Source organism: Thermobia domestica, chromosome 18, assembly GCF_964235325.1.
Source record: "Thermobia domestica chromosome 18, izTheDome1.hap1.1, whole genome shotgun sequence".
Classification (NCBI taxonomy): domain Eukaryota; kingdom Metazoa; phylum Arthropoda; class Insecta; order Zygentoma; family Lepismatidae; genus Thermobia; species Thermobia domestica.
Genome location: NC_137471.1, coordinates 11,100,593 through 11,112,208, shown reverse-complemented (window position 1 = coordinate 11,112,208; position 11,616 = coordinate 11,100,593). Strand labels below are relative to the sequence as shown.

Genomic DNA, 11,616 nt, shown 5'->3' with positions numbered 1-11,616 from the left:
TTTATTTCGTTTTTATTTATTCATTTATTTGGGCCATAACTCCAATGATAACCCGGCGTCGGGATGTGGCATCTCCATTGCCTAGTTCTTTGGAACTGCAATCAGCCACTAATCCTCCAGGTTGGGGTTGTCCGGACTAGAGATGGCCACAAAGTTCCGGTTCCACGAGGAACCAGTTCTTGGAGATCCGGTTTTCAGAACCGGTTCTGGATCCGGTTCCAAACCTGGATCCGAAGAACAGGTTCCAGACTTGGATCCGAAGAACCGGTTCCAGACCTGGATCCGAAGAACCGGTTTTATACCTGGATCCGAAGAACCGGTTCCAGACCTGGATCTGAAAAACCGGTTCCGGAACCGGATCTTCTAGAACCGGATCCGTTCAGACCCGAAAACCGGTTCCACCAGGAACCGGTTCTGGCCATCCCTAGTCCGGACCGATCATCCGGCATTTAAAACCCGCGATCAAGCACATGTGGACTGCTTTTTTGTATGCCAACCTTGGTATGCCCTGTTTATGATAAATGGATTTGTGGTTTTAAGACATATGAACCCGTAGCCATGGGACGGAGGAGTGAAGCGCATGGGGACCCAGCAGAAATGTGCCGTGAATGGTTGGTGAGAGTCTTGGGAAGTGGTGATTTTAAGTAAGAAGTGTCATCAAGAAAATAACATGAAATGCTTTTAGAGTGTAAAACAGTAATGTATCCTTTATATTTTAATTGAATTAATACATACGTTTTACATTCTTAATTAAAAATGTCTTCTATGTCTTTTATGACAATCATAGATGATCACAAAATAGCGTATAACCTCTGAAAATTTTTAGGACTACAGCACTGGTCCAAAGTAAACAAAAGATAAGCCTCTATAGTAGTGAACATGTAATGCGTCGGTGTTGGGAAACCGAAGTGCTACGGGCCGCCAGCTCTATGCAGGCCTATAGTCGTATTTCATCGTATTGGGAATAACAATTGTTTCGTGATCTATATTACATTTATTTATTTTTAAACGTATTAGTATTCTGTATAACTGTTTCTTGTGGTCGATAATAAATACGATTAAATATGTTGATTAATATTAACTTATGTTAATATGTTGATTAATAAAGCTATGTTATGTCGAAAAATCTGACTTGCTTCCTGATGGCGTACGGTGACAAAGAAAGAACTGTGTCCCCCTGAAATCATATTTATCCGCTTCTTGTAGGGACATTGTCTTTCAGTTCGCTCATAAAGCATAAAAACAATAATAAATTAAATCTAAACATCCCATTGTTGAAGTTTTAGCACCCCATTTCAGCGTTGAAGCTATATGAGACGTAGACGTACAGTTTAAGGCGGGATTCAAATCACCATAAAGCGTTTATTTGAAGGCTCTCATACCGGGGATAGAACTGGCACCTCGTGTATCAAAGGGGGCGCACTGTAACCACTAGATCAACGGAAAAAGCCTATTACATCCTGTTGGTTAGTTTAGCGTCCCGTTCACCACTAAGGCTTTATGAGACATGGACTCACAGCTTAAAGTGTGATCCGGACCACATGAGTTCTCTCCGGGACTCGAACCCGTTTATCCCGTATTACGTCCTCTTGTATATTAAGCGTAATGGTGATAGGAATGAACAGAAGAAAGTGAACAATAATGTAACAAGCGGTAAAATAAAGGAAGTGGGAAGGAACGTAATCCTGGTCAGATCCCACCCACCCCCCTCCTGTGTACGCCACCTGAGATACATTAACTATGTCCTTCACATGTCACCATTCATATTTATATCAATACAGAAGAGTGGTAGTCACCTGGTACGAGACGCCTAGCTCAGTAGGAATTCCTCTTTTGCGTAGTGCTGACGAAGATAACGATTCGTCCAAGAAGATCGATCGAAAGGGTAAATGTCGTGCTTTACGAGCTCTGGAAACGACCACACAATGAAAGTGAAAGCGGAAAGAAATGCACAGAATACAAAGAAAGGGGAAAAAGCTCTTTTTTGCAACAGGCTTTCATCTAGTTAAATAGGACAACATAATCTTTCAACCCCTTTCAACCATTAACCTTTTCGGTGTTACTTATTTAGTCTTTTTGTGGTGCTAATTGAAACAAACATGAGTTTTATCTTATGATGGACTTTTTATTTTTAGATAATGAGTTTGACCTTCTTTGGCGGAAGGCAGAAAATTAAATAGTTTCATCGAATTAGGGTGTGGTTAGTTGCCGGTGCATGTTTCACGCAAGGGTTCATCAGACACCACTCAAACTTATTTGAAGATAACATTTCGTAAAAGCTGTTGCTACCAAGGTACTGCGAACGAACGGCTGTATAGTGTGCAAGAAGAAACATGAATTGCAGTTATGTGAACAATGTTAATATCAGTGTAAGAATTTTTCTTGAACGTAAATAAGAAAATATCTGCTAACGAATAAGGGGAGATTCTACTTCGAATCAATGGAATAACCATGAATTGTTGAACACATATCTTCGAAGTTCAATTTTAAAAAATCATTAGGACTGGATATTTCTGTACGTAAGTATTTGTAACATTATACTATATATTATTTCTAATTTTTATGTGTGACAGTCAGTGGTGTATTTAGGGGGGCTTCCGGCCTACTTAAGCCCCCCGAATTTTATTTACTATATTAAAGTAAATGAAATAGTTTGCAGAATTTTCACATTTCCAGGAATAAAGTTAGCAAAGCCCCCCCGAAACAAAATCGTAAATACGCCACTGGTGACAGTCAAAGGAAAGTACTTTCTTATACTAGTGGTGCGTACTACAAGCGAGCGAAAAGCGTGATTTTTTAATTTTTTTTAAAGATTTGGTGAATGAATTGATCCCATAATCTAGGGGTGACCACCGGTGGGTTTTAGTGCGTAGGTTGCGCCCATAAGATTATTTAGAGGGACTAGTTTTCATTGAAAATGATCGATTCAAGCTGAAGATTGGTATAATTCTTTGGTGCATGGTCTAAAGAATTTAAGTTACTTTTTGTCCGTTTGAACTTTGTAATACACTATTGACCAAGGTGACCAGACGTCCCGTTTTAACCGGCACAGTCCCTTATTTTCAACCGTTGTTCCGTTTTTTCTGATTCTCAAACGGGACGCCTAAATGTCCCGTTTTTAAGCAAACATGACCCAGGTGTCCCGTAATTAGGTAATAGTTAAGAACAGCTACTTCTCATCTCCTGTGCACGAGGATACATCTTACTGCTGCACTACCTAAACACCCTAAGTACAAGGGCAAGAACTCAGTCTATTACCTACTTTTTAACATCCTAGATAGTCAATGAATAATTCCTGAAAGTATGGCGTTTCTCGTCCTTCCCTAAATGGGAAGTACGGCTCCTTAACTATAACCCGTAATTATTATTCAAAATATAAATGGTCAATGCTAATTCTACACTCTTCCGTACCAACACGCATTGGGAAGGTTCAGCCGTGCCTATAGTGCGTCCAGTAAGAGAACGTCTCTGACAGCTCGCAGTGACATTGCCACTACTCGCGTGTCAAGGTTTTTTTCGGTGCAACTGTAGTGGCAATTTAATTAATGGTATAAGACAGAGTGATCGTGGTTGGTAACACTGGTATCAAAGTAGAGGCTGCAATGTCCCACCGAATCTGGTAAGAAACGTCAGAGACCATCTCTTGTTGGCCGTGCTATAGAACTTCTGAATATTCAAATGAGAATTGAGTGTTCTGTGATTCAAGTAGGAATTGAGTGGGAATTCTGAGTGTTGAAGTAGTTAAAAGTATTGTTGGGTAGTACTGAAATTAGGAACACTGTGCTATCATTCTTGCTCGTGAATTGTGTATTTTGTAAATTGAAAACACTGTTGAGTCCCAAAATGTAATGTAGAAGTCACCCTCCCCCCGGTCGTCGATTCCTATGCGTCCCGTTTCTGAAAGTAAAAGTTCTGGTCACCTTGCTATTGACCACAAAAACACTACCTTTTGTTTGGTATTATGGACATACAGTACAGGCACACATCCAGATATTTTTGTTGGGGGGTGACAATGCTACAAACCACTACGTCTATGTAGCATTAAACGGCTATTATTTTGTACCCGATAAGTAATTGTACAAATACTTCCATCTATATTTTCAGAAAAAAAAATGATAATTATAACTAATTGTTTTTACAAGAGAAAGAGTATAGATAAAGTATAAAATCAAATGTTCATGCTACATCAATTTCCCTATTAAACAAGTATATGAAATGAAATGAAATCTTTGAGTTTTACGTCCCACGGTTATGCCGGTTAGGCTAAAGGAGACGGTGATGATGAGTAATGAATGAAATGGTGGAATGAAGAAAGTGGGAGGAAACGGGAGAACTCCGAGAAAACCCACGCACACGGTGTTTGTCCACCACAAAGTTCACTTGGCGGGGGCTGGGATCGAACCCGAGACTCCTAGCACCAGAGGTGAACGCTCTACCACTGAGCCACCGCGGCCCCTAAACAAGTATAGTTTTATAAGGAAAGTGTACGAATGTATGCAGGGACGTACGCAGGGGATGGGTCCTGGGGTCTGGACCCCCCCCCCCTTCGAAATGTCGACTTCTGTGTAAATTTAGCCTAATTTTTTAGGGACAGTTTTAGGAATTTTAACTTAAAATACCCTCATATTTAGTTTGGACCCCTTCCGAAATAAATCCCTGTGTACGCTACTGAATGTATGTTGAATACGAAGTTTTTTGGGGTCCGAACCCGGTGAAACTCTCGTGGATGCGCTCCTGATACAGAATGTCTTACAAGGAGAAGGCAGACTTTGGTAAGTGAACTTCGGGGCCATTTTTTGCGAGGAGGTAGTGCACATTTAAAGAGTTAATATTACAAACTGGGAGAGCGCAATGGGCAAAAATAAGGAGAAAAACCGTCTTCAAAAGTTTTCTATTCGCCACATATACAGTTCGACGCAAATTTATCGAGTGACTGCTTGGCAGAGTGGGTAAAGTGTGCAACTCATATGCAAAGGGTCCCGGTTGGATTCCCGGTCGAGTCAATCCTTGTTTTTTTTTTTTTTTGCTTCAACTAATAAAGTAACCATTTGTAACTATAAATAAAATATTAATTCACCATATGTTTATAATGAATAAAACAGTAGAAATTTTAAAATCACTTGTAAAATCTTTCAATGTTCCATGTTAACTAGCAAGAAAATTTAATCTATTCCGTAAATATACTGATATCACGAGTTAAATTATGGTTACGATAGTCAACAACGCCAATTTCTCTGTAAATTGGGGGGGGGGCATTCATAAAAAATACATACAAAACATGTAACAATAAAAAATACACATGAAAATACATATTCATAAAAATACATGGGGCCCACATGAGCTTGGAGGGGATGGACCCCCCGGCCCCCATGATCGTCGCCCTTGACGACAGTCGTGTAATAAATGTTCTTGACGCTTCGTGTCTACAACTGTTGACAGTGTGCGATTTACAAAGGAGTTGAGCGGGGAAACCCCCTTTGCTAATACTGGATGTTGCTATAACCAAAGCAGATTTCCCCCTCATTCCCCTTGTAATTCTCACACTGTCAACAGATGCAGACACGAAGCTTCAAGAACATTTTTTACACAACGACTGCAGTAACAATAATATTTACGCAAGAGATTAAATTTTGTTCCTAGTTAACATGGAACATCAAAAGATTTACAAGTGATTGAAAATTTCTATTGTTTTATTCATTATAAACATATGGTGAATTAATATTTTACTTAAAGTTACAAATGGTTACTTTATTGGTTGAAGCAAAAAAACAAGAAAAAAAAGTTTGACTCAAACGACAATCGAACCCGGGACCCTTTGCACTTGAAAAATGAAAATGAAATCTTTGAGTTTTACGTCCCACGGTTATGCCGGTTAGGCTAAAGGAGACTGTGATGATGAGTAATGAATGAAATGGTGGAATGAAGAAAGTGGGAGGAAACGGGAGAACCCCGAGAAAACCCACGCACACGGTGTTTGTCCACCACAAGGTTCACTTGGCGGGGGCTGGGATCGAGCTCGGGGCCCCAAGCACCAGAGGTGAACGCTCTACCACTGAGCCACCGCCCCCCCCCCCCTTTGTACTTGAGTCGCTGATTCTCCTCATTCCGCCACGCCGTCACTTGATAAGTTTGCGCATCGCACGATATATGCGTCGAGTAGAAAACTTTAAGACTGTTTTTCTCCGTCATTTTTGCCCATTGCGCTCTCCCAGGTTGTAATATTAACTCTTTAAATGTGTACTACCACATCGCAAAAAATGGCCCTTAAGTTCACTTATTAAAGTGTGCCTTCTCCTTGTTAGTGCAATGACCCGTGTGCCTTAAGCCATAGGCCTATTGGAACTCTTTCTTGGTTTTAAGGGCTTACATTAGGGATGGCCAATTCCGGTCCGGATTTCGAAAAATTCTGGATTTCGGAAAAATTCCGCTATCGATAAAATTCCGGATTTCAGAAAAATTCTGCTTTTGGAAAAATTCCGGATTTCGAAGAAACAGAAATTTAGAAAATTCCGATTTCGGAAAAGTTCCGGAATTTTCTAAATTCCGGATTTTTTCCGAAATCCAGAAAGTGAAATTTCCGATTCCAGAGAATTCTGGCCATCCCTAGCTTACATTTATATATTTCGAAGTTTGTTTTGGCTCAACTGAATAATTTTCTGATTTAAGCCCTTTTGATTGTGCACCAAAGAGTTATTAAAGAGTCAAAGGAAAACATGATATGTCCATCGAAATCAGATTTTATTTATTATTTAATGCATTTCATTTTATTTTTACGAAAGCTATGATATCAATTTAGCTTTTTCCCAATCAGTGAGACTTTTCCAGAGATGGTGTGGGTCAATGGAAGCTTGACCCACCACCCACAGTGACCCATCACATACCATGAACCACTCTGACCCACCAAAACCCATCGTCATCAACTCTGACCAATGATCCACGCCATCAACTCTACTGACTAAAGAGTTTACACTTGTAATAAAACAAGGCTGTGAAATTATCACTAATCGTAGTTTGAATTTCTACGGTCAATCGCTCAAGCACCATTCTGTTACAATACCGGTGGATTTGATCTTTACGGTATCAATGATAAAGTGTTTGTCATTGGCGAAATTACGATTAATTGATGAATTTCAATAATTATCTCTTTGTTGAATTACAGATACTATTCAGTGGAAAATAGGATGTAATTTGAAAGCCTCAAATCAAGTACTGCCGTGTCGTGACAAAACGCTGTAACTTTGGCGGAGAAGTTTTGCGAAAATGAGCCGTAAAGTTTTCATTCGAAAATGTGATCTGTATCGTGTAAAACCAGTGTAACTAGGCAATAATGGTCAACGAATCAATTTTCACCAAATTTAGTCACACAACATGCCTTTACGTAACATTACATGTAACCACGTGTTTCCAAAGTCAAGATACACTGGTTCTACACGATACAGATCACATTTTCGAATGAAAACTTTACGGCTCATTTTCGCAAAACTTCTCCGCCAAAGTTACAGCGTTTTGTCACGACACGGCAGAGTAGTAGACCAACGTAAGGGGGGGAAAAATGTAAAATTATCCATATAATTAAGTATACCGTACAACCCAAGGATGTTATAAAATAGAGGATCTACCCATAAGTATCTTAATCATATGAACTCAATGAAGCCAAAAAAACAACCGAGCATCGTCCAAGCTGGCACGTCTGATTGGCTACTCTCGCTTCCGCCGTGATCGTTGGCTCGAAACATTACAATCTTAGTGGAGCGGAGTGGGCAGAATAGGTGTGGCGAAGCTGTGACGTATGGCTTCACGATTTTGTTGTATGGGCAGATCCTCTATTTTATAACATCCTTGGTACAAACTTAAAGTGTCCATGTAATTAAGCTTACAGTACAAATTTTATTTGTAACTGAGAAATTTTTGTCAGTTTTCTCACAACTTTAAGGCTTGATTGCTTTGTGCTCTGAACTCTCCATATATAAACACAAGCTTCAGCAATTATTATAATAGAAAGCAGTGGATATAAAATGTGAAACAGTGTAGTTTTTATTTCTCAATTAATAATTGTTTCTTAACTAATATCGATCGTTTTCGATTATTTCTTCAAATCAAACTACTATCAACTTTCCATATAGAAGGTGCCGCTTCTCCCCAACCCCGTAAAAGAAAATTTTTAAAAAATGCTATGACACATACTGCCTTATGCAGAGTCGTTTTGACGTATGATTAGCATCATACTAAAAGCCTGACTACTCTAGGAAACATATGTTAGTCGAACTCTTTCGTATGACACTAATCACGCGTCAGAACAACTCTGCATAAAAACTTCCTGGCTTCTAACTTGAGAAAACGGACTAATTCGATGACATGAGGATTTTGCTTGTTTAGCAGAGTATTTCATCTATTATTCCAACTCTCTGCGGGATTATTTGTTCTATGGCGCTTTCATGACAGTTCCACATGCTTACTGGAACTGTAGAATTTTCTAGCCACTGGTCAATGAAATAGTCACAGAACTGCTTAAGCTTAGGGGATATCTTCTTCAATAGACAGCCAACCACTGTCGATAATTTCTAACGAAAAAAAAAAAAGCTAATGACGCACACATTCGAACGTGAAGTCTTATATCCAGTGGCGAAGGGTGATAGTTTCAAGAGGGTAGACCCAGTGTTCTTCTTCTTCTTCTATTAGTACTACTACTAATATAATAATAATAATAATAATAATAATAATAATAATAATAATAATAATAATAATAATATATTATTATTATTATTATTATTATTATTATTATTATTATTATTATTATTATTATTATTATTATTATTAATAATAATAATAATAAAATGAACAGATTAGACATAAATATTTTACTACAGAAACACAAGAAGACAAGTTCACATAAATTTAACGTAATTGTAGTCCATCGACATCACTTATTCGATCCGGATCTCAATTTTTATAATGAAATTCACGAATATGACTCATAGCTGATCTTAATTGGTCGTAATGCAATTTAATTGTTTTAATTGGGCGTGATCGGGTGGGGAAGATTGACTGTCACATTATATGCGCTTCACAAGAAACATATGTTGTGTAGTCTACTTGTACTGAAACAAACTCTGCTTGGAAAATTTTGCCTTTAATTATATTGTTCAAAACACATGACAAGCATTCAATCAAGTCATTTTGTGTGTCACTTAATTCCTCTTTAAAAACAGAATCAGACAAATATTTTTTATATGCTGCTCTTTATTTCAACAACTACAAATAATTGTTTTGAACCAATGCATGCAGAACTCTCATGCCCTCGGTTTGTTCTATTTTCAAGACAGACGTTCCTTAATAACACATTAATTTTCACAAGATCACTGACATAGAAGATTCTTTAATAGGAATTATATTATGTTCATATTCTCCACTTACTGACATTTTCTCTCATTCACTTTGCAAATGTATATATATATATATATATATATATATATATATATATATATATATATATATATATATATATATATATATATAATATATCACTCATAATATCTCAAAACATACTCTCTACTCAATTCTAATGAACTCAACGAGTCTGATTTTGTACAGGTTTGCGCCAACGTAACGAAATAAAAGGGCATTAGTTTGCGATAATAGACGTAGTACCTTTAGAATTGCTTGTTCCAGCTTTTGCATTGGAATAGAGTCCGCAAAGTTGGTACGCAATGGGACTCTACGTTCTCTTGCTCTTCATTTTTTTGATATCGAATCGAAATCGAAGGTATTGAGAGAAACGCTTTATGTAGAAACGAAAGTCGATAAGCGCTGAGGCCGGTCTCTTTCGTAGGTTATTACTATAAATATGCCACATTGACTTGATCCCTAGTCTTCCGTTGCAAGCGCTGCTATCGGCTGAAGGAATTCCACTCGCTTTCTCTCGCTTAGCAACAGCTGAACCATTATTCGCTCAACGCGTGGGTGTGAGCGTCAGTTCGCATTTTTGCCACGGCTCAAGACATTTTGGCAGCACAATAGAGAGCGGATGTTAGGCAAAATGCCTATTTTTTAATATTAAAGATATTATCAAAATTAACGTTTTAAAGTTTATATAGAATTATAGTTTCGATTTAAGCCAATTTTATTTTGCCTATTTTGAATATTTCTCCCCTTACTGCCTAAATAATTGCTTTAGTGCCTAATGTAGCCTACTTGCATTTTCTTCAAAATAAGCCTACATTCGGAAAATATATAATTTATATAATATAAATAACACTCACCCATATACAGTATGGCGCTAAATTCGTTGTACAAAAGAAGAGAAGTGATTCCTGAGAGTAAAACAAACAAAAAAGTTCGAATAAACATAGGACGAAAACCTCATAGTTGACGTGTTATAGGCTGCCGAAAACATGAAAAAATGAGTTTTAAAGCTTCATAGCTCCAAAACAATGAAACCTACTGTAGTCGGGTCAAGACTTCACTTAGGAACTAGTATGTGCTCTATCCAAAAATACATGTTTTAGAATCCTAAGGTACTCATGCAACAATTTTTAGGGAGGTAGTTGGAGAGTACAGTAGAGCGTCGATTATCCGAACGTCGGTCAACCGAACGACTGCTTAACCGAACTGTGTACTCGCTCGCACCTGTTACTCTCCCACCATACCGTCCATCATCCCCCTCACTCCCAAACAAAGTTTCCCACAGTAGTCGCCGCACTGAGCCACCGCTGGCGGAACATTGCTTCTAATGGGGCCTTCATAAGGCGCTGCTGACCGGCCAAGCCGCCAGTCGCTGTGTTTCAACAATCAGCACACTTCTGTCGGTTTGGCACTGGCTGTAGAAGTACAGTCCAGTACAGTGCAGTGCAGTGCAGTACAGTACAGTTCGATTATCCAAACAAACCAGTTTTCTGAACACCCATGTCCCCCAATTACTTCGGATAATCGACGCTCTACTGTACTTTATATCATAGGCCCGTAGTCAAACTGCCTCTATAAAGATTGTTGTGGAAGCACCTCAGGATTCTGAAACACGCATTTTTGGATAGGGCACATACTAGTTCCTAAATGAAGTCTTGACCAGACCAAGGTAGGTCCCATAGTTTTGGAAATATGGATCTTTAGAATGCATTTTTCCATGTTTTCGGCAGCCTATAACACGTAAATGATGGGGGTTTTCGCCCTATGTTTATTGGAACTATTTTGTTTGTTTTACTCTCAGGAATTACTCCTCTGCTTTTGTACAATGAATTTAGCGCCATACTGTATATTAGGTGTTTGTAAACAGAAGCACGTAGTACATTACTATATATATATATATATATATATATATATATATATATATATATATATATATATATATATATATATATATATATATATATATATATATATATATATATGCCTATTTTACTGCCTATTTTTTAAATTTTCCTTTTTTAATAGGAAGGCCTATTTGCCTTCCTATTTTCAAGGTTTTTAATGCCTAAACATCCGGTCTCTAGTTATTACCAACAGTGCCTGGAGTCCTTTTACACTTATATATGCTCACCTCAGGTAAGTAAATAGAAACAAATGAAAAGGAAAGAAAAAGGGAGGCCTTGAAAGTAAAACAGTAAAATCCACCAGTGTTCA

At 38.1% G+C, this 11,616-nt stretch overlaps 1 protein-coding gene across 3 annotated transcripts in view; it reads left to right on the top strand.

Annotated features, from left to right (window-relative positions):
• Positions 1-1,718: 1,718 nt before the first annotated feature.
• The window catches only part of LOC145675697 (ATP-dependent translocase ABCB1-like), a 209,857-nt gene continuing 199,959 nt past the window's right edge, over positions 1,719-11,616 (top strand). For 2 of the 3 annotated variants that reach the window (XM_081746306.1, XM_081746304.1), the window contains exon 1: positions 1,719-2,519. The gene's annotated coding sequence lies outside the window, so the exon portion shown is untranslated. The remainder of the gene's footprint in view (positions 2,520-11,616) is intronic. The other variant, XM_081746305.1, reaches the window with a different exon arrangement.